The following is a 25,086-nucleotide window of genomic DNA, read 5'->3' on the forward strand; positions in this document are numbered from 1 at the left end:
TTGTAACTCTTTAGCAATGTTCTCCTGTATTTCTTTAAGTGAGTTATTAAAGTCCTTCTTGATGTCCTTTACCATCATCATGAGATATGCTTTTAAATCTGGGTCTAGCTTTTAGGTTGTGTTGGGGTGCCCAGGACTAGGTGGGGTGGGAGTGCTGCGTTCTGATTATGGTGAGTGGTCTTGATTTCTGTTAGTAGGATTCTTGCATTTGCCTTTCGCCATCTGGTAATCTCTGGGGCTGTGCAGAATATACTGGGTGGGGTCCTGGAACCAAGATGTCTGTTGCTGATGCTCAGGCAAAGTGCTCCCTCTCTGCTCAGATGCCTTTCCTCTGTCAGGTAGGTGGCCAGATGTCTGGGGCCTGTGCAGAATACACTCAGTGGGGTCCCGGAACCAAGATGTCTGCTGCTGATGAACAGGCAAAGCGTTCCTGGGCCTGTCGGATCTCTAACCACTGGCCAGAAAAGTGGCCAGCTGTCTGGGGCCCGAAAAGGGGGCTGCCTTAGAAGCTCTGTGGCTCCCCCAGTCTGAGAAGCTTTTAGCTTCTGTATTCTGTACTCTCACCTGTGCAGAATACACTAGGTGGGGTCCTGGAACCAGGATGTCTGCTGCTGATGCTCAGGCTAGGCGCTCCCTCTCCGCTCAGACCCCTTTCCTCTGGCCGGAAGGTGTATGTCAATACTCTTATTTTACATTAACATTAATAAGTCCTCATAAGACTTTACAAATCTTTACATGATATTATTAGCCAACATATGGCCTGTGATCCAGTTTCCTTAAGCAAATTGATAAATACATCTGAAATTTTAGAACGAATTAAAAGTTCTAGCTAGTCCATATAAAAGACACACAAGACAGGTATTTTATTTACAGGCCATATGACAAGATTGGACAGGTTCTAGCTATTCCAACTCATTAACTCATTTCCCATTCATATATCTCTTGTAACTTGTTTTTGTTTTTGTTTTTGTTTTTGTTTTTGTTTTTGTTTTTTCCTGGCTGTGTGCTCATGTCTCCTTTCCTCTCATGTCCTATTCTTTCTCTTCTCTCTACTTGCAATCCCCAGGTAACTGAAAACTTTTTTACCCATGTCTACTGCCCAAGCAAAAGATTTAGCCACATATGACCAGTTAACTGGGAAAGCATACTTACCTAGCATTATTTGTTGTACTTGAAGAATCTCCACATCAGAGAGCAGCCAGCCAGATCTTGGGGGGGGTGGGGGTGGGGGGGACGGCAGTATTTTGTATTTTAATAAAAGCAGCACTAGACTAACCCCCTTCATTCAATGTATGAAAGATGGACAGTGAATGTTTGAAATAAACTATAGAATTAAATAATATCACCTAAAATACAAATTAATACTCCAAATATACAAATAAATAGACAGTCATTCTGAAAACCTATTATATTAAAAGCCCATGACATCATAATAGAGAGGTAACATAATGCTAATCTTGTACATATTTGTAAACTTTTCTGGAGAAGAATAAAGTAGGCAGTGTATTAAAAAAATACTCAAAATAAATTTCTTACTGAACACATTGACATACACATGGACACATACAAACATATGATATTGAGGTTAAAATATTGCCATAAGTATGAATTAAACATTGATGAATTGAAAGGCAGCCATGCTAAGCTATGATATCTGTATGTATACGATAGCATCAGTAACAGTGAACTGGATCCCAGTTTGAGCCTGTCACTGGACCTCCTTTTACTCAGGCTCTTCTCCATTTCTGACAGGAACAATTCCTAACCCTAGAGAGACATGATGTCCCAGAGAGTGGGGAGGTCTGGTGGGGTGTTGGTGGTGGGGTGTTGGTGGTGGGGTGTGGGTGGTGCGGTATGGGGACATTCTCTTGGAGACGGGGGAGGGGGTGGGGTGGAAGGTATGGGATGAGGAACAGTCCAAGGATGGACCAGGATGGGGATAAAGACTGGACTGTGAAAAAAAGATTAAAGATAACAAATATATATATATATATATATATATATATATATATATATATCACAATAAGTGGGTGACCATAGAAGACTTTCAATCAAGACCAAAATAATACTCTCAAACATTCTGTGAGACAAAGTAAGTTAATTTATGATGTTTTGATAGAAATAAAACAGACATTTTATTTTACCTTTGACTCCAAAAATAACATTGACAAGATGCCAGCCAAAGTTCATTATGTTCCTATTTCATTCATAGACAATAGTGAATATTTCCAGGTAGAGTAAATCCTTTTATCTTCTGGAGAACTAAGAAGAGTCAAGGATCTTGAGGTAGAACTATTCCCAATTTTCTGAGAAACAGCCAAATTGATTTCCAGAGTGTTGGTGCAAGTTTGTGCTCCCACCAGCAATCCGGAGTGTACTTCTTTTCCAATCCTCACCAGTGTGTGTAGTCATTTTGAGTATTTTTTTCTTAGACATTCTGATGGTTTTGAGGTATAATCTCAGAATTATTTTGATTTATACTTTCGTGATAAGTAAGGATGTTGAACTTTTTTTAAAAAAACTGTTTCTTGTTTATTCAAGATTCCTCTGTTGAGAATTCTTTGTTTAGCTCTGTACCACAATTTTTGATAGGGTTATTTGGACTGTATGTGTCTACATTCTTCAGTTATATATTTTTCAGATATTTGCCCTCTGTCAGATAAGGGGTTAGTTAAGGTCTCTTCCCAATCTATAGGCTTTCCTATTGGTGGTACCCTTTACCTTTCAGAACCTTTAAAGTTTCATCAAGGTCCCATTTGTCAATTGTCGACTTAAATGCTTGAGCCATGCCATCCCTGGACATATACAAAAAGATACTCCACCATACTACAAGGATACTTGCTCAACTATGTTCATAGCATCTATATTCAGAAAGGCCAGAAACTGGAAAACACTCAGACGTCCATCAACTGAAGAACAGATAAAAACAATGTGGTTTATTTACACAATGGAATAGTATACAGCTATTAAAAATAAGTACATTATGAATTTTTCAGCCAAATGAATGGAACTATAAAGTATCATCCTAAGTGAGGTAACCCAATACATAAGTACATGCATGGTATGAATGTTAACTATAATGTACAGGAAAACTGTACTACAAAACACAGATCCAAAGAACCCAAATAACAAGTAGGACCAAAAGGAGGATGCTTGAATCTTTTTCAAAAGGGGAAATAAAATAAATATTAGAGATAGACAGAGGAAATTGGAATGGAGAGCTGATGGGGAGGGGAACAGGGCAGGGGAGATCAGGTATAGGGAGAGAGAAAGGAAATTTGGGGGGGGGGCATCTCTAGGAATTACTAGAGACCAGAGACTGAAGGAGGCCCCAAGGCTCTATTGGGGTCACCTTATCTGAGACTGCTAACAGTAGAAGATATAGACCCCAAGGAGACCACTTCCTGTAGACAGACAGGACTCCCAGTACAGGGATAAGGATAGCAAACTCCCCCACACAAACCTTTGCCCCAAAACATGTTCTGCCTATAAGATATTCAGGGATAAAGATGTAGCAAAGATAGAGGGAGTGGCCAACCAATAACCAGCCAAAATTGAGATCCATCTCATGGACAAGAGCTGATCTCTGACACTATTAAAAATACTCTGTTATGATTGCAGACAGAATCCTAGCATAACTATCCTCTGAGAGACTCCATTTTCGAGGCAATGGAAACGGATGTAGGGAGCTAAAACCAAACATTAGACGGAGCTCAGAGATTTTTCTCTGAGGTTTTGATCTTAGCCATCCTAATGGTATAAGGTGGCATCTCAGAGTCATTTTGATTTGCATGGTAGAATTGTGGGAAGGATTGAGGGACACAAAGATGATAGGGGTCCCACAAAAACCAGCTAACCTGGACCCTTGGGAGTAGACCAATGTCCACTGCATATGTTTAGCAGATGTGTAGCATGGTCTTTAGTCAGGTCCCGCAACACCTGGAGAATGTGCTGACATTGAATCTTTTTCCTGTCTGTGGATCCAATTCCCCAATCTAGGCTGCCTGCCGTGAGAAAGGATCAGCCTAGTCCATGAGAGAAATAATGTACCATGATGGACTGATATGCAAGGGGGTCTCCCACTTCTCAGAGGAGAAAGGAAAGGGGGAAATGGGGAAAGGAACTCTGGGAGGAGGGACTTGAGGTGAAGGAGGCTGCGTATAGGGATGCAAGGTAAATAAAAAATCAATGAGAAAAAAAAAATGAAGACTGAAGGCTATACAACATCCCAAGCAACGGGGGGGGGGGGGTAGCCTAGGTGGAATGGCTCTTTTACAACCATAATTTATGGTCTGCAGTAAAATTCTATTTTTTAATTAAATTTATTTATTTATTTATTTATTTACTTTACATCCTGCTCACTGTCCCCCTCTTTGTCACCCTCCCCAAATCCTTCTCCCATTCCCCCACTGCCTTTTCCCCTGAGTGGGTGAGTGCCCCCTGTGTATTCCCCCAACCTGGCACTTCAAATATCTGGGAGGTTAGGTGCTTCCTTTCCCACTTTCCCACTGAATTGAAAGAGAGAGGAAATAGGGGGAGGGTGGGGGAAGAAGGAGAGTGGGAGGAGAGAGAGAGAGAGAGAGAGAGAGAGAGAGAGAGAGAGAGAGAGAGAGAGAGAGAGAGAGAGAGAGAGAGAGGAGACTCAACTAAAGCATTCAACATTCTCACTTTGGAAAACTGAAAGTATATCTGTGACTGTTGCCACCCACAGATGAAGAAGAAAACACATAGGGTCAGTTCTTAATAATAAAATAACACCTTCAGATACAAATCTCATTTTACTTGCCAAACTTTAAAGCTATCAAACAAATACCTAGGCAAGCAATCTTACATTGTTATGTAAATTATCTCAGAAAAATTAAAAATTATAACTAATCTAATCATAAATAAAATTTTAAAAAATGTGAAGAGAAAGATTTTGGGGGTGAGGAGTTATTTTATACTGGTGAAGTGACCGAGTTTCTAGACCTGTATAAAACTGGGCATCAGCTCTCTTCACCTCTATTTATCTTCTACATTTTCAGGGAGGTTGGAACACTTGCTACCTTCAATCCTGTGTTCCTCTATGACTCATAGCAGCTTGAAGCCCTAAGCAGATCGACTCACATAGGAGTCTTTCTAATTGATGAAAATGCTACTCTTCTTGTCAGTGTTAAATTGCTTGTCAGAGAAACAGATTCCTCTGTCTCAGAGTTGCTGTAGTCCATATACTTAGAATCAGTTCTTTTAATACTCATAATGCTCTTGAGTCCAACTTTTTAATTAGTTTTAAGTAGCTAAGTCCCAAAAAAGTCATTTTTCATTTTTTTAGTGGTCCTTCTTTTTCTAATTCAAAGAAAATATTATTTCCATGTCATATTACTACAAAAATAAATCATGCTGCCTTCATGAAAAATAGTTATACTTGTTTCATCATAGATAATTAAATACATAAAGTCAAGTGGAAAAGCTATTGTTTGTGCTAATTTTATTAAACATAACACGGGATTATATTTCTCAGAAAGATTATATTTCTTTAATAAAATTGCACAAGTTTTCACCACCAGTAAAATGCTTTAAAATGACTAATTAGCATTCACTTAAATTTTATAAAGTTCTATGATGAACTCATAACCTGAATATATAACACAAAATTCATGGGGAGATGTACAAATGTAGTTTATTAAAGTAAGCAATATTAAAAAAAGGAAGAGATTTTTAAAATAATTATGTCAACTGTCTATCAAATATTATATAAAAATTATATAATAATGTCAGTGTCTACAAATCTCTTATCTTCTGTCAACTGTTTCTATCCCAAATCACAAATGAAACTGAGGTGGATAGTTGGATTCTACTCATGAGGGTGTTTACAGCAGTCACTCACTGGAGTTCCAGACTTATAGATAGGCACTTTTTTCTTTTTCTATCTTTTAAATTAATTTGTTTGTTTATTTACATTTCAAATATTATCCCCCTTCCCAGTTTCCCCAGAGTCCCCAGAGCTTCCAGGGACTAAAACACCAACCTAAGAATATACATGGAAGGACCCATGGCTCCAAATGAATATGTAGCAGACAATGGCATTTGTTTCTCTAAGACAGTACCTAAAGAAGATATAAAAATGGAGTTGAAAAATGAAGGTAAAGTCTTATTTTTTTCATTATTAAGCTGTATTTAATACTAAATTGGTAGAAAAGTAATCTGGTTCATTTTGATGGCATACATACCTGCATTTAAGATTTCTACTAGCAACATTTATAGTGTGGTAAAAGTAGCACTGCATTTAAAACAAAAAGTGAGAAGTATATTGAAAATTATGCCACACACAGTAATCAAGCAGGCATATGAATGTTCAAATGTAAATATATGCATACTGGTTAAATATGCAAAATTTCATTAATATATTGGATAAAACATATATTCTATGACAAAAAGACCCCACTTAGTAAGTATAAATTCTAATGGCAGAAGAAAACATAAATATAAAGAAGTGAACAAATCAACCACACAGGATTGGTAGTGTTAATAATATCTTATAACATTGTGTATCTATTTCTCCATATTTATTATCTACTCAGAAATTAAATATTGCTCCTGAAAAATATTTAAACAAACAAACAAACAAACAATATGGTGAATAGATAAGAAAACTGATGTTAAACATGTTTATAGCTGTGAGCTCACTGTTCTATGATTTGTATTTTAATATTCCAAGAAGTATACAGAATTTGATATAAAAATATTTTGGATTTAAACTGTCACTGAGGGAGTTTGATAAAATAATAAAATTAGCAAACCCTTTATAAAGACAGGGAAAACCTACTTAAAATTATAATGGTAGACCACTCAACAGAAAAACGAGCTCTCTTATCATCTCTTACTATACAAGCTTGTCAAAGAAGATGCTAGGAAGGGTTGAGACCATGTCTTTTTCCAGAATGTCATAAAGAAAGCAGGGAACGTAACATCAGTGGGTCAATCTGAACTACAGAGACCTGATCCACTGTTATATGAATATATCATATCATGTAGAAAAATATTAGAGTAGCCAAGGACTTTGAAACTTGCTGTAAATAAGAAAAAGGTCACTTTTATGTTTGAAGCATGGTAGACAATGCAGAAAATGCTGCATCCGGACAGTGGTGGCACATGCTTTTAATCCCAGCACTTGGAAGGCAGAAGTAGGTGGATTTCTGAGTTCGAGGCCAGCCTGGTCTACAGAGTGAGTTCCAGGATAGCCAGGGATATACAGAGAAACCCCGTCTCAAAAAATCAAAGGAAAAGAAAAAAAGAAAAAAGAAAAAAAAAGAAAACTTAGGGCAAACTAATTTTTTTACAGCTACAAACCATGTATTTTGGGCATTGGTTATTAAGTGAGTACAAGAAGGAACGAATACCTTTGCTCTTGTTATGAATTAAAAGAAGGGATGCATGGTCTTTATTCATTCATAAGGAAATAGTGTGGGGGTAGTCCCAATAAGAAAATGTATTTATTAGAAATAGTGAAATCTGCTAATCCTTTAAAAATACTGTATCTCCTAAAATCACTTTTTGATATTTTGTAGTAATAGTAGTAGTATTCTGAATGCAGCTAAGCTACTTAAGTTTAATTCTGTGTCCCTTTACAGCTACTATGTGGCTGAGAATCAGCTAAAGACATGTTCAACATTCCTAGTCATCAGGGAAATGCAAATCAAAACAATCCTAAGATTGATTCCACCACACACCAGCCAGGATAGCTAAGATCAAAAACTCAGGTGAAAGCAGATGCTGGCAGAGGATGTGGAGAAAGTGAACCACTCCTCCATTGCTGGTGGGATTGCAAACTGGTACAACCACTCTGTAAATCAATCTGGAAGTTCCTCAGAAAACTGAACATAGTACTACCTGAGGACCCAGCTATACCACTCCTGGGCATAAACCCAGAAGATGCCCCAACTTGTAATAAGGACATATGCTCCACTATGTTCATAGAAGCCTTATTTATAACAGCTAGAAGCTGGAAACAACCCAGGTGCCCGTAACAGAGAAATGGATATAGTAAATGTGGTATATTTACACAATGGAGTATGATTCAACTATTAAATACAATGACTTCATGAAATTCTTAGGCAAGTGGATAGAACTAGAAAATATCCTCCTGAGTGAGATAGCCTGATCACAAAAGAACACACATGGTATGAACTCACTGATAAGTAGATATTAGCCCAAAAGTTCAGAATACAAAAGATACAATTCACAGACCACATGAAACTCAATTAGAAGGAGGATCAAAGTGTAGATATTTCAATCCTTCGAAGGGGAACAAAATACTGTTGGAAGACACAGGGACAAAGTGTGTAGACTGCCCTATACCTGCGGATCCATCCCATATACAGCTATCAAACCCAGACACTATTGTGGATGCCAACAAGTGCTTGCTGACAGTATCCTGATAGAGCTATCAATTGTGATGCTATGCCAGTGCCTGGCAAATACAGAAGTGGATATTCACAGTCATCTATTGGATGGAATACAGGGCCCCCAGTTAAGGAGCTAGAGAAAGTACCCAAGGAGCTAAAGGGGTCTGTAACCCTATAGGAGGAACAGCAATATGAACTAACCAGTACCCCCTGAGCTTGTGTCTCTAGCTGCATATGTAGCAGAAGTTGGACTAGTCGGCCATCATTGGGAGGACAGGCCCTTGGTCTTGCAAAGATTATATGCCCCAGTATAGGGGAATGCCAGAGTCAGTAAATGGGAGTCAGTGATTTGGGGAGCAAGGTGAAGGGAGGGTATAGGGGACTTTCGGGATAGGATTTGAAATGTAGATGAAGAAAACATCTAATAAAAAATTGAAAAAAAAAAAGAAAAATTAAGAGATAAACAATGTAAGCAAACCTACAATACCATTAATGCGTAAAATGTTTCACAAAAGAGAAACAGAAGGGACACTGCCCAAATTGTTTTATAAGGTCATTTTTACTCTGAATCATAAACCAGATAAAAACTCCAAAAAGAGGATTAGAATTCAGTATCATCTATGAATATAGATGCAAAATTTCACAATAAAATTTTTACAAAATGAATCAAGGAACACATCAAAAACATTATTTAACTTATAGGCTTCATCCCAAAAATGCAAGCATGGTTAGACATACATAAAACAATAAATGTCTCATATAAGTAGACAGGAAGTAAAAAAAAAGTCATAATTATCTCATTTAATGCAGAAAAGACCTTTGAAAATAAATGGACACTGATGTTTTCTTTTTTTTTTTTTATAAAAATCTTAGAGAAGTTAGGAATATAAGAGACATACCTTAATCTACAGAGACTGGGTAGTCTATAACCAACCTATAGCAAACATCAAGTTAAATGTAAAGAAATTCAAAGCATATTCAGGAAAATCAGGAACAAGACAAAGTTTGTTCACTTTTCTTTACTATTTAATATAGTTTTCAAAATCTTAGATATAGCAGTACTACAACTTTTGGAGATTATGGGTCTATAAGTATGAATGGGAGAATTCAAAATATCCTAATTTAGTGACGATATAATAGTGTATGTAAGGGATGCTAAAAATTCTACCTGAAAATGGATTATTGCTACAGAAATCAGTAGACCTTCTCTATATGGATATACTTGAGCTCTTTGGAACATCTAAGGATTTTCTGAATAGACTGCTATTAGCACAGACACAAAAACCAAAAATTCATAAATGAGACAAAACAAAACTGCAAAGCTTCTGTATTGTAATGATACCATCTTCCAAAGGGTTAAAAATAAACAATCAAACATTAAATAGAGGTGTAATATCTAAAATATGTAAACTAAAAACAACACACACACACACACCAAAGCAAAACAAATTAAAACAAAAACAGAAAATTTAACATAAAAAAATACAAATTTAAAAGTATGGTACAGATCTAAACAGAAAATTCAAGAGGAAGCTCAAATGGCTAAGAAAAAAGTAAATAAATGTTCAACATCTTATTCTACATGGAAGTGGAAAAAAACTTATACCCATCAGAATGTTGAAGATAAATAAAATAAAATAAGACATCTTATGCTGAGGCAGATGTGGAATAAGATGAAGTGCAAACTTGTATATCCACTATGGAAATCAGTGTGTTAGTTTCTTATGAAACTGGAACTATGTATATTTGAAGACACAACTATATAGCTATATCCCTATTGGACATAAACTCAAATGGTTCATCATCCATTTTCATTGCTGCATTATTAAAAACATCCAGAAACCATCTAGACTCCTTTCAATTTAAAAATGCATGGAATTTACTCAGTAAAATACTCCTCAGGCATTAAAAAAATCAAATCATGATACTTTAAGTTAAATGTATGGAGTTAGAAAATTAAATCCTGACTGGCGTAACCCAGACCCTGCAGGATAAAAATGGTTTGTATTTGCTTATACATGTGGATGTTAGCTGTTAAATCTATGATAAGAAGCTACATCCCTAAAACCACAGAAGTTTTGTATAGAGTGAAAGAGAGGAGGATAAAAATGGCTCTTTATAGAAATGGAAAATAGGGATTGAAAAAGAGGATAATGGGGAGTGATTGTAATGGGAGGATTTAAAGTGTGGAAAAGAGAAGTAGGGGCTGATGGTGGGAGTAGCTTGGAGGAACAGCTGAAATTAAGACACATTTGAGGGGCCATATGGAAACTTAATATAGTAAATGCTTTATAAAACACAAACAAATATTATAGTTATCTAAATAATACAGACAAAAATGGGAGAGAGAAAGCCCCAACTGTTCTTCACTTGTCATCAAAGAAATCTTTCAGAACCTGAAAACCAGTTCTATCTATTTGAGTACCTGGCCAAAGGTTTTCCATGGGAACCTACAGACATCCAGCCTATTGCCAAGATTGTGAATGGCTGCTTTCTATAAACTAGAGGTAAGAGTCAATGCTGAAGACAGCACTTACATAATTCATTAATGGTGTAGAGCTGGACACTTCCTTTATACTGTATGAACCAGTGTTCATAGTACTAGAAAGTACTCTCTACACTACCAAAAGAGAACGGTAAACACCAACCCAACAACAAACCTTTGTATAAGGTGACTTACTTCCAATATATATATAATTGATGCAATAGTGGCAGATACTTGTGGAAATAACCAGTCAATATTTGATTGGATTTAAATGACATGATTTAAAGCTCATTCCAATAGATTAAACCATTCCCTGACATTGATTGGCTGACTAAAACTTTCAGACTAGATGGGCAAAGCTTATACGGAAAACAGAGTTCTGCTGGTCTGCTAAAGGATTGTAGCTATAAAATCACTCTTTTTATTTCACAGATATAAAATTTAGTATTTTTTAAATTCTTTAATCCTTTTTTTACAGCCCTATCTTCATCCCTCTCCCAGTCTGCCCCCTGACCAACTCCCCATCCCACACCTCCTCCTCCTGCCCTCTCCTGGGCCCACCAGTCTCTAAGATGTCGCAACCCCTCACCCCTATCCAACCACACTTCCTCACTCCCAATGTCTTCAAGTCTCTCAAGGGTTAGGTGCACCTTCGTTCACTGAGGCCAGACCATGTGTCAGGGGCCTCATAACAGCTAGTGTATCCTGCCGGGCAGGTCACTCATAGTCTGAGAGATCTGCAGAATTAGGTCAGTTGAGAATGCTAGTCTTCCCATGGGGCTGCCTTCCTCCTAGGCTTCTTTCAACTTTTCTCCAATTCAACCACAGGGATCCCCGGCTTCTGTTTATTGGTTGGGTGCTAGTATCTAAATCTCATTCTTTCAGCTGCTTGCTGGGTCTCTTGGAGGGCTCCTGTCTGTAAGTACACCATAGCATCAGTAATAGTGTCAGGCCCCAGGTTTCCCCCTTGAGCTGGATCCCAATTTGTGCCCGCCACTGGACCTCCTTAATGGCAGTTTGCTACACTCATAATCAGTGCCTTCTTCAGCCATTATCAACATAAAGCAAATCAGCAACATAAAGAAAATGGTAACAAATACAGCCAGAATATCTGCAGAGATTGAGAGACCTTAGAACATTCAGCCTTACAAAGTTTGTCTACATCAAATCCTTCCTTTCGAGATCAGGGAACTCTGCTGTAGAGAAGACGAAAAAGTGTTAGAAACAGTATGGATGGCGAACACCAAGGGGGAAAAAAAACAAAACCGCAAACACAATAGGAAGAAAGCAAGTAGTTATTAAAAGAGAATGAAGTAGTTGGTACAGGATCTATATGTATCTGTACCAGATGGGGTCCTAGGGCTGAAAGCAGAATTGGACACATTTCCCCACACTTAACCCAGAAGCTGTCCCTAATTGATAACCACTTGTCAATGAAAACCTAATTTTCTCTAATTGGGTATCAATGGGGAAAGAAATCATTCTTCAGAAGAGACCTAGCAGTAGATGGACAAGAGGAAACAAACTCAATCCCATCTTTGTAGACTCTTTCATAATTTGTCATTGGTTTATATATGATTATGATTATTATTTAATCTTGAGGCCCTTTGTGTAAATATTAGGCTTTCAATTTTGTGTTTTTATGGAATTCCTAAAAGTATCTCCTTGTCTCTAAGTATCTTCTGCTTTTTCTTTTCCCCTTCTTTTTATTTGTTTGTTTTGCCTTATTCTGACCAGTTTGCTTCATTTTAGCTATTTTATTTTACTTTCATTCCGTAGATGCCTGTTTGTTTTCTAAGTAGAGACAGCAAACATGTGCATCTACAAGGGAGTGGAAGCAGGAGGAAAATAGGAGGAATTTAAGGATGGAAATGTAATCAGAATTAAGTGTATGTAAACTATTTTCAGTAAAACAAAAATTTTCTGTGTTTATTAAATTTACCATTGGACACTGAGCTCTATTCAAATCAACACTGGTAAAAGAACGTTAAAATGTTGAAAAATAATCATGTTCTGTTTTCTTTCTTTTAAAATGAATAATCTGAGGAATTATATTCTTTAAACATAATCATTGAACTTCCAATTGACTACAAGCTTTGGTTTATAAATAAGAATAGGCAACTGCAAGAATGTTTCATTAAAAAAATCTGTAAAATTTTGATCTTACTGTTTTCATTATTGTTCTAGGGTTCAGAATACTACAAGAGTCCCCAGCTTTTTCATATGGAAAACTTGCCTGGAAGACAGGGACAGAGAAATGGCTCAAATGATTAATGGGTCAAAAGTACTATTGTAGAAATTGGCCTAAAATACAGAGACCTAGATTTTTAATACAGTATTCATTATATTTGAGAATTATCAGTGGAATATGTGTGGAGTGGTGGTGGTGGTGGTGGTGGTGGTGGTGGCGGCAAAGTATGTGTGTGTGTGTGTGTGTGTGTGTGTGTGTGTGTGTGTGTGTTAAAGTTAGTAGTTATCTTTAATCCTCAGTTTTATCTCAATTTAATTTTGAATCCACAGCATTCCATTTGATGAATCTACAATATGACTGAGATGAATGTACAGGATTTCACATAATTGGCATTTGTTTTTTGAGTATAATAGAGTATTTCTGGAGGTACCCAAAGGCTTCTCATTCAGAACCTTCTTGTTTAGCAAGATGTTTCTATGGATACTGAAAAAAAGTCTTTGTTTATTTGGAATTTTTTGCTGTGTCAGTAGAAACTAAGAGAGTTTAGTTCAATTCTGACCATTTTTGTTCCTCTGTATTTTTCAGAGAACAAATTTATTCATTTTACAAATACCTTTTGCATAATATAATTATTATGTCCAAGCATTGATCTGAATTCTAAAAGTTGCTGAAATATACAAATACATTTCTTTATTCTATGCATTTCATTATATCAAATATAATTATATAGAAAACTAATTATATAGAAGAACAATTATATTATAAAGTAAAAATGAAGCACGAAATTCATTTTTTATTTCATCTTATATATATTCATTGTGTATTATTCTGAATTGCATAGGAATATATATATATATATATATATATATATATATATATATATTTATATATCCATTCTTACCCAGAATATTTTCAGTAAACATCTGTGTCATAAATATATGGATTTTTTTCTTTTATATATGGATTTTATATACTGAAGTAAAACCTCATGTTAGAGGAAATTATGAATAAGATAATTTGTAGCACAAGGAAGAGGCTTTTAGTGTGCTCCTACTTTAGAAGAGCTGATTAAGGAATATCTTAATACAATAGGGTTTTCATAATATTTCTTGTCAAAGCAAAGAAGAAAAACACCAACAAAAAGCATGTCATAAAAAGGAAAGCAATAAGAAATTATGATGTAATCTTTTGGTATTAAGCTTGCTACTCTTATGTAACTGTACTTACAACGACATACAACGTATAAAATATACAAAGTAAATGCCTTTTTTTAGTTACAGATATATAATATACATATATGTTCACTGTGACAACTATTAAGTAAACATAATTATTATTTAGAATAAAGTAACTTCCATCAACTGAAAACATAGTCAGGATTCAAAAACCTTACATCAAGAGTCAATGCTACCTCTGACTGTAATTTTTGCATAAAAAGTATTAAGTTTATTTGGTTGGAGCCAAAAGCTAGTTTTCTGGAACGTTCAGAAGAATAACTCTATTTTCAAATCAAGAATATATATATATATATATATATATATATATATATATATATATATATATTGAGACTAATGTGTTTGAAATAAATATAATTCTCACTGGATTAATACCATTATTTTGCAGCTACTCAAAAAAAGATGAAATAAAGGCATCACCTCTGCTATCCTCCAAAAAAACCCAAAATTAACACTAAAAATATTACTGTTTCTTCCCAAACCAGTATTTTGAATTAATACTTTTATCCTTGAGACTCAAGAGTCTATTGCATAATCAAAAATTTGGTAAGAATTTTTGAAACACCACATAAAAATACCCCACACACATACTATAACAAAAACTGTGGCTTAATTTTAAAGGATCTGACCTTAATCTTCCCAAAGAAATTTCACATTAGGTGCAATTAATTCACCTAGGATTAGTTGGGGTTTCAGCTCACATTCTTTTCTTTTAAGGACAATATATATGACAATAAATAAACTAAATTATCATGTTAAATTCGTTATCAATACTGGCTAAGGTAGTGTGTAATTTCCTGGTAACTTGTTATTAGAAGGTACTGAGTGGACAATATTAAAATTATAAAGTATGCTCTCTGCGTGTTACTTGAAGGAATAGGTGAAAATGCCAATTAATAAGAGAATATTTTCTATAGTAATTGATAGAGTTTAAATGTATTAAATATACATTTGCTTCACTCAGCTTCTCAACTATTTACCCATCTTAATTAAAGACATACAAATTCTGTATGACATGACTTGAATTTTTATGGAACACATAGTCACTTGGACTTGTATTTGAGCTTTTAAAGTAAAGTTTTTGGAGAAAAAAAATCTGCTTCAATGTAACTCCACCATGTGACTGACAATTTGACAAAAACGAATCTCAGAATTGTGAAAATTTGCAGGTACTGTCACAGAGTCTATCTTTGAAATTAGACAAACAATAGTGATATTATAAAAGAAGGTCACTTGGTGTGAGTTTGGAATTAAAACTTATCCCAGAGTATACACTCTTACCATGTATAGCAAAAGCAATTTATTTCTCCTTTTCATTATTAGAAAAGAAAAAGTTCATGGTGTCATTGATTGACCTTTACAAAGAAAAATGCAGAGTTATGAGGAATAGGAAAGCAATATTTTTTTACCTTTATAAGTAGAATTTTCTCTTTAGGACTAGTGCAAATTTTTTGAATGCATTTATTTTAATGTTTTTATGTTTTATGTTTAAATATGGTGCTGCCATGTTATATTATCTTAAAATATATGAAGTGGTTTTGATGTTAGTGGTTGCTAAATTTCATATATTACAGAAAGTAGATGTTTATAATTAAGAAAGATTTTCATTATTTTATAAATATAATGGAATATTAAATTATTTTTCACCCTTCGGCTATTTTTTAATAAAACGCAAACCCCTCACCTGATACCTAGTACCTAATTCTTACAATTTAATATGTATGTTTAAAACAGTGAGTGACATAAGAATAAATGATAAAGATTCTCTTTAACAGCAATGTTTCATAGTGGATTAGTGACATAAATTTACAATTTTTTTCACCTTAACATTCCATTTCTATTTCTTATCTCTTTTCCCTTTATGTACTAAAAGACTTTCTACATTTTGCTCCATTATATATTTTAAAAGATAGTCTTTCTGTAATATCCAACAATATTTTACAAGATTCAATTTAATTTTAAATTTCTGTAATCACTCAAAAATGACTACTACTAGTGCTTATTCATCATATATTATCTCTTTCTTAGAAATAGAAAGGTAAATGTATTTATTTCTTGAGCACCACTTGCAGTTCTGAAATAATCTTGTAGTTCTGGTCTCTTTATCTTAATGCACCAGTGTAAATTAAGATACCTGTGTTCTCTGAGCCCTTATCCTAAACAAAGATGACATTTAAAAATTATAAACCTACATATTTATATGTCTGTGATAGATAAATCCTGGGAAACATTTTAAGATTTTAAAGTCATTACACTAAATATCATTTTTAATTGATTTCTTTCTTTCTTTTTTTTCACTAATCATTCCATTCGTTTACATCTCAAATGCTATCTCACTTCTTAATTACCTCCTTCTACCAACCCCCATCCCACATCTGGCCTCGTCCCTCCCCTTTCCCTACATGTGAGGGTTCCCCCACCTACCCACACTCTCTTGCCCCACCACTCCATAATTCTCCTACCCTAGGGCATGAAACCTCTCCAGGATCAAGGGCCTCCCCTCCCATTGCTGTCAGGCAAGGCCATCCTCTGCTACATATATATCTGGATTTCTTACAGTCATGAATGTATATTGATTCACATAGAATCAAGTATAGTACTGTTTCTTATAGAGCTTTCTTGTTTTGAAGATGAGTGAATTTGTAAATGAAGTTAGTTTAATCTAATTCTCTGAAAATCCTTTTTGTATTGAAAAAGATTGAAGTATAAGCACTTTTTGAATTCATATGAATGAATGTACCATTTAGGACATGATGGAATTTATAGTTTGATATTCCCTTAATGAATAAACTCTTATATTTTCAACTACAAATACAACTAACCACAGTCAGCATTCAATGATCTTTGCATCTAGACTCAGAAGAGTCATGTGATTCTCTCAGCCACTTCTGATTATCCATACAATTTTATTGAAGCTGTGGTCTGATTGAAGAGGTCATTTCAACTAGAATTAAAAATTTCAAACCTTCTCAACACATTATTTGATATGGTTATTTATTTTTTTTGTTTTTTGTTTTTTTGATATAGTTATTTATTATGCATAAAATGATTAATGTGCCAGCAAATATTCCTTTCTATTCTATTTTCACTACATATTTATACACACACACACACACACACACACACACACATATATATATATATAGCAATGGGCTATGCACAGACTGCCTAGGCTCCAGTCGAGCTGAAGTCTGAACCTCAGTAGAACCCTGGTGGTGATAATTCACCTACATGGGACAAAAGGCATTCCCTCATGTCTCCTGGAACCCTGGCTCCTGTCTAAGTTACCACACCCACAGTCCCCACAGGAGAATTGTGTGACAATCAGTCACTTAGACTGTCTTAAGCTTCTGACCTTCAGGTTAGACTCCTCCCAGTTACCTTGCAACAACAAGATAACAAGCCCACTATAAGAGGGGCTGCTTGAGGAACAACCAGACTGATTTCCAGAGTGGTTGTACAAGCTTGTAATCCCACCAACAATGGAGGAGTGTTCCTCTTTCTACATATCCTCACCAGCATCAGCTGTCACCTGAATTTTTGATCTTAGCCATTCTGACTGGCGTGAGGTGAAATCTCAGGGTTGCTTTGATTTGCATTTCCCTGATGATTAAGGATGTTGAACATTTTTTCAGGTGCTTCTCAGCCATTCGGTATTCCTCAGGTGAGAATTCTTTGTTTAGCTCTGAGCCCCATCTTTAATGGGGTTATTTGATTTTCTGGAGTCCACCTTCTTGAGTTCTTTATATATATTGGATATTAGTCCCTTATCTGATTTAGGATAGGTAAAGATCCTTTGCTAATCCCTTGGTGGTCTTTTTGTCTTATTGATGGTGTCTTTTGCCTTACAGAAGCTTTGCAATTTTATGAGGTCCCATTTGTGGATTCTCGATCTTACAGCACAAGCCATTGCTGTTCTATTCAGGAATTTTTCCCCTGTGCCCATATCTTCGAGGCTTTTCCCCACTTTCTCCTCTATAAGTCTCTGGTTTTATGTGGAGTTCCTTGATCCCCTTAGATTTGACCTTAGTACAAGGAGATAGGAATGGATCAATTCACATTCTTCTACATGATAACCGCCAGTTGTGCCAGCACCATTTGTTGAAAATGCTGTCTTTTTTCCAATGAATGGTTTTAGCTCCCTTGTCAAAGATCAAGTGACATAGTTTTGTGGGTTCATTTCTGGGTCTTCAATTCTATTCCATTGGTCTACTTGTCTGTCACTATACCAGTACCATGCAGTTTTTATCACAATTGCTCTGTAGTACAACTTTAGGTCAGGAATGTTGATTCCACCAGAGGTTCTTTTATCTTTGAGATGACACAGAAGTGGATGCTCACAGTCAGGTATTGGATGGGTCATAGGGCCCCCAATGGACGAGCTAGAGAAAGTACCCAAGGAACTAAAGGGGTCTGCAACCCTATAGGTGAAATAACAATATGAACTAACCAGTACCCCTGGAGCTCTTGTTTCTAGCTGCATATGTAGCAGAAGATGGCCTAGTCGGCCATCATTGGAAAGAGAGGCCCATTGGTCTTGCAAACTTTATATGCCTCAGTACAGGGGAATGCCAGGGTCAAGAAGTGGGAGTGGGTAGGGAGGGAAGTGGGGGGCAGGATATGGGGGACTTTTGGGATAGCACTGGAAATGTAAATAAAGAAAATCCCTAATAAAATAAATAAATAAAAAAGAGTGGCTGCTTGGCCCTTCCTTACTCTCTTACTCCCCTTAATCTCTAACCTCTTAATTTCTAACCTTTCTTCTCTTTTTCTCTTTCCTCCTTCTCTGCTCTTTCCATGGCCGGTCTCACTCTCTTTTACCTTCTCCCTTTTCCCTTGCCTTTCTACAATAAAGCTCTGAAACCATAGACTGTCTCCATTCATCAAGGACTGGACTAAGGACTCTTGCTTGCGTAGGAACCTCTCTTCCTCTGCCCTCTCTCCATTATCTCCAGGGCTGAGAGTGTCGGGGCCTGTCCCTTGTCTAGCCATGCCATGTGGGGTCAGTGGCTTCACACAGCCAGATGCCCACCTGAGGCCAAGTGGAAAGCTTCTGGCAGTCCTCCAGTATCCACCTGCCCAGAGCACAGAAACTGTGGCGGGATGCAGTCTCTCTCCATCCCCCCTCTTCCCCTATAACCACAGCCATATATATATATATATATATATATATGTATATATATGTATATATACATATATACATATATTTATATATGTATATGCATGTGTATATGTAGTATATATTATATGTGTGTATGTATGTGTGTATATATATATATGAGAGAGAGAAAGAGAATTGTAATGGTGAGGCACACACATACATACATACACACACATATAATATATACTACGTATATACACATGCATATACATATATAAATATGTATTTATATTCATATATACATACATATCAATCCATAGTATTTGCAATGGAAAACAAATTCTACAATTTTTGTGGCTTAACATAATAAAATATTTTGTCATTGAATAGGTACTCTGACATATGTAGATGGTGGATATCAAGAGTGTGATACCTCTACTTCATAAGAGAGTCAGCTTTGTTCATCTGTTTCTCCAGTTTTATAAACATATTTACTTCACTCCATTCAGTTTACACTTGGATATTAAAAAAGTTAAGACACTGATAAGAATATTTTATAGTATAACCCCAGAATACTTAAGCTTCTGGGTATTCATTATATATAGACTGTAAGGTTGAACAACCTACGTATTTGAATTATATAAATAATTACTGACAGGTCTGAAGACTTATTATGGATTTTGCTGATTATTATTATGATTTGATTGTGTTCTTCACATTTGTTTTGTTGGAAGTTTAATTTACAATGTGGCAATATTTAAATTTTCTGTATGTTTTATTTGGTTTTAATATGATTTCGACAATACTGAAAAGAAGGTCTTGTTTATCTTTTTTTTTCTGAATAAAGATTCTATTACCTAATTACATTAACAAACATGAAACTATGATGGTTTTATCATTACAGATATTTTAGTGACCATTAGAAAATAACTCAGTTTGATCTGTTATTCATTTCACATTCTTTCATGGGGGAATCAGAGCTTTAAGAATCATGAACAAATATATTTATTAGTGTAAAATTTTCTCAATCGTCTTTTCAGAGGCTAGAACTGCAACAAGTAAATCAGTTTTTAATTTGTCATTTAACATGCATATTTATGTATTTTTATCTTTCTTCTGTGACACTACTCAGTTTTGACTAGGGTTTTGTGATCTATTTTTTTTTTAAAATAACCTCATCTTTCAACTAAGAGATCATTATAATTTAGAAAATTGTGAACAGGAGTATTATACTTAACTCAAAATTCAAGTCTGGATTATATACTCTTCACAGTATTTTGAAGTTTCACACTCCTACTATTTTTACTCCTTTGAGATAAATTATACATGAAAGACACAAAACAGAATGGGCTTCTGATTCCAAACAAACTAAAAATCAGTGGTTTTGCAGTAACTTATGAATTTATTAATTGACTTTGAAAGTCTTTTTAGGTAATCATGAAGCACTATCATTGCCACTTCTCTTTTCTTTGTTGATTTCAGTAGCCATCCTAGCAAAACATTAGGTAAAATTTTTAGTTTTCTGTGATTAGTCTACATCAGTGACTAGTATAAATACATGAGATAAATAAGAATTTTTATTATAAAATATCATCCAATAAAGACAATGTCTAGATATTCATCAATTTATGCAGTTAACAAATTAACATGGGGTTCCAGGATGCAGTAGTTTGAATCAGTACATCTACAAAACAATACCTGTGCCTAAGACTAACAGATCATTATATATGAACAAAAATGAGAGGTAGAGAATCAAGAAGTCTACAGTGGGATTAGTTCTTTCAGAAATTATCACTTCCCAGGGAATCTAAACCCACAGTACTTCAAAAATATGGCTGCCTAATGAAGACACCAGACCAAATGGCTGCACCAATACATACACTAATGTTGAAGGAGAGAATCTCTTGGTACTCAGCCATGGACAGCAAATACCTGCAACTAGAATTCCCGAAGGTAGAGGAAATAACCTACCCTAGAAATGAGACGTATTCATTTACAAGTGCAAGTCACTGAAGTGATGTACATGTAATCAACACTAAATGTATTTGAAAGGGAGTAAATTACAATAATCTTTTAATTAAATTATAATAATGAGCTTGTAATATTTCATTAAATGATTGATATTCCTGGCCATCTTTACAATTCTATTTTATATTGAGTAAAGCAAAGTTGTGCCTGAGACTAAGGTGTACAAAGTTGTGGTTTAATTGAAAACATGACCATGGTTTAAAGAATGAGACAAAATAAAATAGATGAGAAGTCCCTTAGCAGTATCAACCTGGATATGCTTATTTGCATGAACATGTGAGTTAATGATATCTTGGTATGTTTTAAGGAACATAAGACGTGTTTCAAAAGGATACACCAAAGAAAGGATAGAATTATTGGTCCATAGCCTCTGGAAGAAAATATTTCATTGGAATGGATATATCCCATTTGTGTCTGTGTGTGTGTGTTTCTTCTTAACACCTCTGGAACTAAGATACACTTAAATGTAGCTATTCCCCACCATCAAAGAAGATTCTTTTTATAGAAAAAGAAGGGTATCTCAGAAAACTAAAACTGGACATGATACAATGACTAACACAATGTAGAGAGCATACTTCAGTATATCCATATTTTTTATAGCTGCTGAATCTACAGCCCATAGAACATTGCAGACTATGTGATAGAAAGATCTTCAGAAACAGAATAAGAAGGACTCTGAAGTAGAAGTTTCTCCTACACTTAAGACAGGAAACATGGAATTATTAATGAACCTATTAACTTAGACGAGGTAAAATTTACTGGAGTCCAGCCCCTTGACATAGAACAGCAGGCTGTAGGAGAGTAAGTTGCTCTGAAACATAAGGCCCTTCTTGGTTGTCCAATGCAGAGTGGTCAGCCTAAAAAACCATTGAAAGAATATATTCAAAAACAAAATATGGATACAGCTAGCTGTTTTCATATAGTTGTAGATACACATATGTGTGGATGAATATTCTTTATTTTCTCATAATTTCACAATGGCTACACAAATGTAATGTGCATTATGATCATTTGCTTCTTCATCAAATATAAATTTCAAAGCTATTTAAAGTTACTATGTATTATTTGTCATGAGAATACAACCCAAATCTGCCTAATACTGTTTTCAGAAAAGAAGTAATAATTAAAAACATCAGAGTGGGCAAATAAGCAGAAACATAAAGGCTCTTCTGAAGCTGTGCATGTAAGAAAACTCAGAACATCATATCCACTTATTACATAATGTCAACTCCATGAGATGGAGCCCACACTTAACACTGCCTGGGTGACCAAACTCTGAGACTGTGTAGTCAAGAGACCGAGTGGAAAGCCAGATACTACTGGTTTAAATAAGTATGCAGTTATAAATTGACTCCCAAAGTTTTCCTATTATACTTCTAGATTTGTGATTTACTCAGGCATCAGAGAAGTGTCCTGCTACAGTAGGTAGGAATAGACACAGAGACCCATAACCAGAAATTACAGATAGAGCCCATGGAACACAGTTCTTAATGGGACGTCTCCATCAAATCCCTTCCTTCAGGATTCAGAGAACCCTATGGAAGTGGAGAAGGCAAAAAGTGTGTAACAGCCAGAGAAGGCAGACAGCAGGAGAACAAGTCCCTCAAATCAACATAAGCAAAGCTCTTACAAACTCTGAGTCTGAATCAGCATGCACAGGTCCATGTGAGTCTTCACCAGTACCTCTTAGTGGAGATTATATGTATACTTATAAATAAATACTTAGTATAGTATTTAATGAGTCTCCTGAGAATATGAGTAAGTGGCTCTTTTATTCTTGTGCCTTATTTGGTATTATTTTCCTTTTGTTGCCTTGAGTTGTCCAACATAGATATGATAGTTTCTTTTTTAATTTACTACATTTTATTTCATTGTATGTTTTTAGAGAATGAACAAATAGGTGAATGAATGAAGACAAGTCCACTAAGGTAAAGGTTAAAACTAAAATGTCAATTATACCTGCTGGTCTGAAAAATCAGTTTTTTTCCAATAGAGTGATATTGAATATATCAACCACTCCAGGAAATGCCTCATGTTCACAAGTAGTTGAACAAGGTATAATAGAGTCTATAGGTGTGTGTTTGGTTTTTTGTGAGTGTGCTATTTGGCTAAAGTTTTGAGTTTTGATGTTTTGTTTTGTTATTTTTCTTTTTGGGTTTGTTTTTATTTTGCTTCCTTGGTTTGGATGGTGTTTGATATGTTGGGTTTGTTTTGTTTTGTTTTGTGTGTGTGTGTGTGTGTGTGTGTGTGTGTTTTAAATTTAGGGTCTATTTTCTTACTACTTTTTCTTTTACAGTCCAGTTTTTACTCCTTCAAGGTCTGTCCTCCCACAGTTTCTAATCCCATTGCTCCTCCCAGCTATCTTCAAGAGGATGTCTACACCCACCTCGATCCCTGACCCCTCCAACCCCTGCCTGGCTCCCCACTCTCCAGGCCCTCAAGTCTCTCTAGGATTAGGCACATCTTCTTTCACTGAGGCCAGATCAGGCAGTATTCTGATGTATGTGTCAGAGGCCTCAGACAAGCTGGGGTATGCTGCCTGGTTGTTGGCTCACTGTCTAAGCGATGCCAAGGGTCCAGGTTAGTTGAAACTGCTGGTCTTCTTCTGAGGTTGCCTTCCTCCTCAGCTTATTCTTGCCTTTCCCTAGTTCAACCACATAGGTCACTGACTTTAATCCATTGGTTAGTTGTAAGTATCTCCTTCTGTCTCCGTCAGCTAATTGTTGGGACTCTCAGAGGATAGCCATGTTAGGCTCACGTCTTTAAGCACATCATAAGATCAGTAATAGTGTCAGGCCTTGGAGCCTCCCCTTGAGATGGATTCCAACTTGGGCCAGTTGCTGAACATCCTCTCCCTTAGTGTCTTCTCAATTTTGGCACTGCAGATCTTTTTGACAGGAACAATCCTGGGTCAGAGTTTCTGACTATGGGATCTCTACCCCGTCCCTTCTCTTGAGGACCTGTCTTTATAGTGGAGGTGAACTCTACAAGTTCCCTCTCCCCACTGTTAGGTATTTCATCAAAGGTCCCTCCCTTTTGGTCCTGAGAATCTCTCACCTCCCAGGGCTCTGGGATAATCTAGACGGTCCCACCACCGCCCACCACCCAAGGTTGCATATTTCCTTTCATTCTGCTGGCCCTCTGGGTTTCATTCTTGCCCCCACCTAATAGCTGACATTGTTCCCCTTTTCCTCACCCTCCCCATTCGCACTTAGGCCCCTTCCTCTCTCTGAATTCTGTGATTGATTTCTTCTCCTACCCAAGTAGGATTGAAGAATCCTTACTTAGGCCCTTCAGCGTGTTAAACTTTCTGAGTTCTGTGGATTGTCTCCTAGCTACTCTGTACTTTTGGATAATATCACTTATTATTGAGTATATACCATGCATGTCCTTTTGGGTCTGACTTATCTCACTCAGGATGATATTTTCTAGTTCCATCCATTTCCCTGCAATACTCATGATGTTCTTGCTCTTAATAGATGAATAGTATTCCACTGAGTAAATGAACCACATTTTCTGTACCCATTCTTCCCTTTTGGGACAGTGTGTTGCTTCCTGTTCCAGTCTATAACATATAATGCTGCTATGAACATAGTGGAACACATGACCCTGTGGTATACTAGGTCATCTTTTGGGTATATGCCCAGGGGTGGTATAGCTGT

Source organism: Mus caroli, chromosome 5, assembly GCF_900094665.2.
Source record: "Mus caroli chromosome 5, CAROLI_EIJ_v1.1, whole genome shotgun sequence".
NCBI classification, from domain to species: domain Eukaryota; kingdom Metazoa; phylum Chordata; class Mammalia; order Rodentia; family Muridae; genus Mus; species Mus caroli.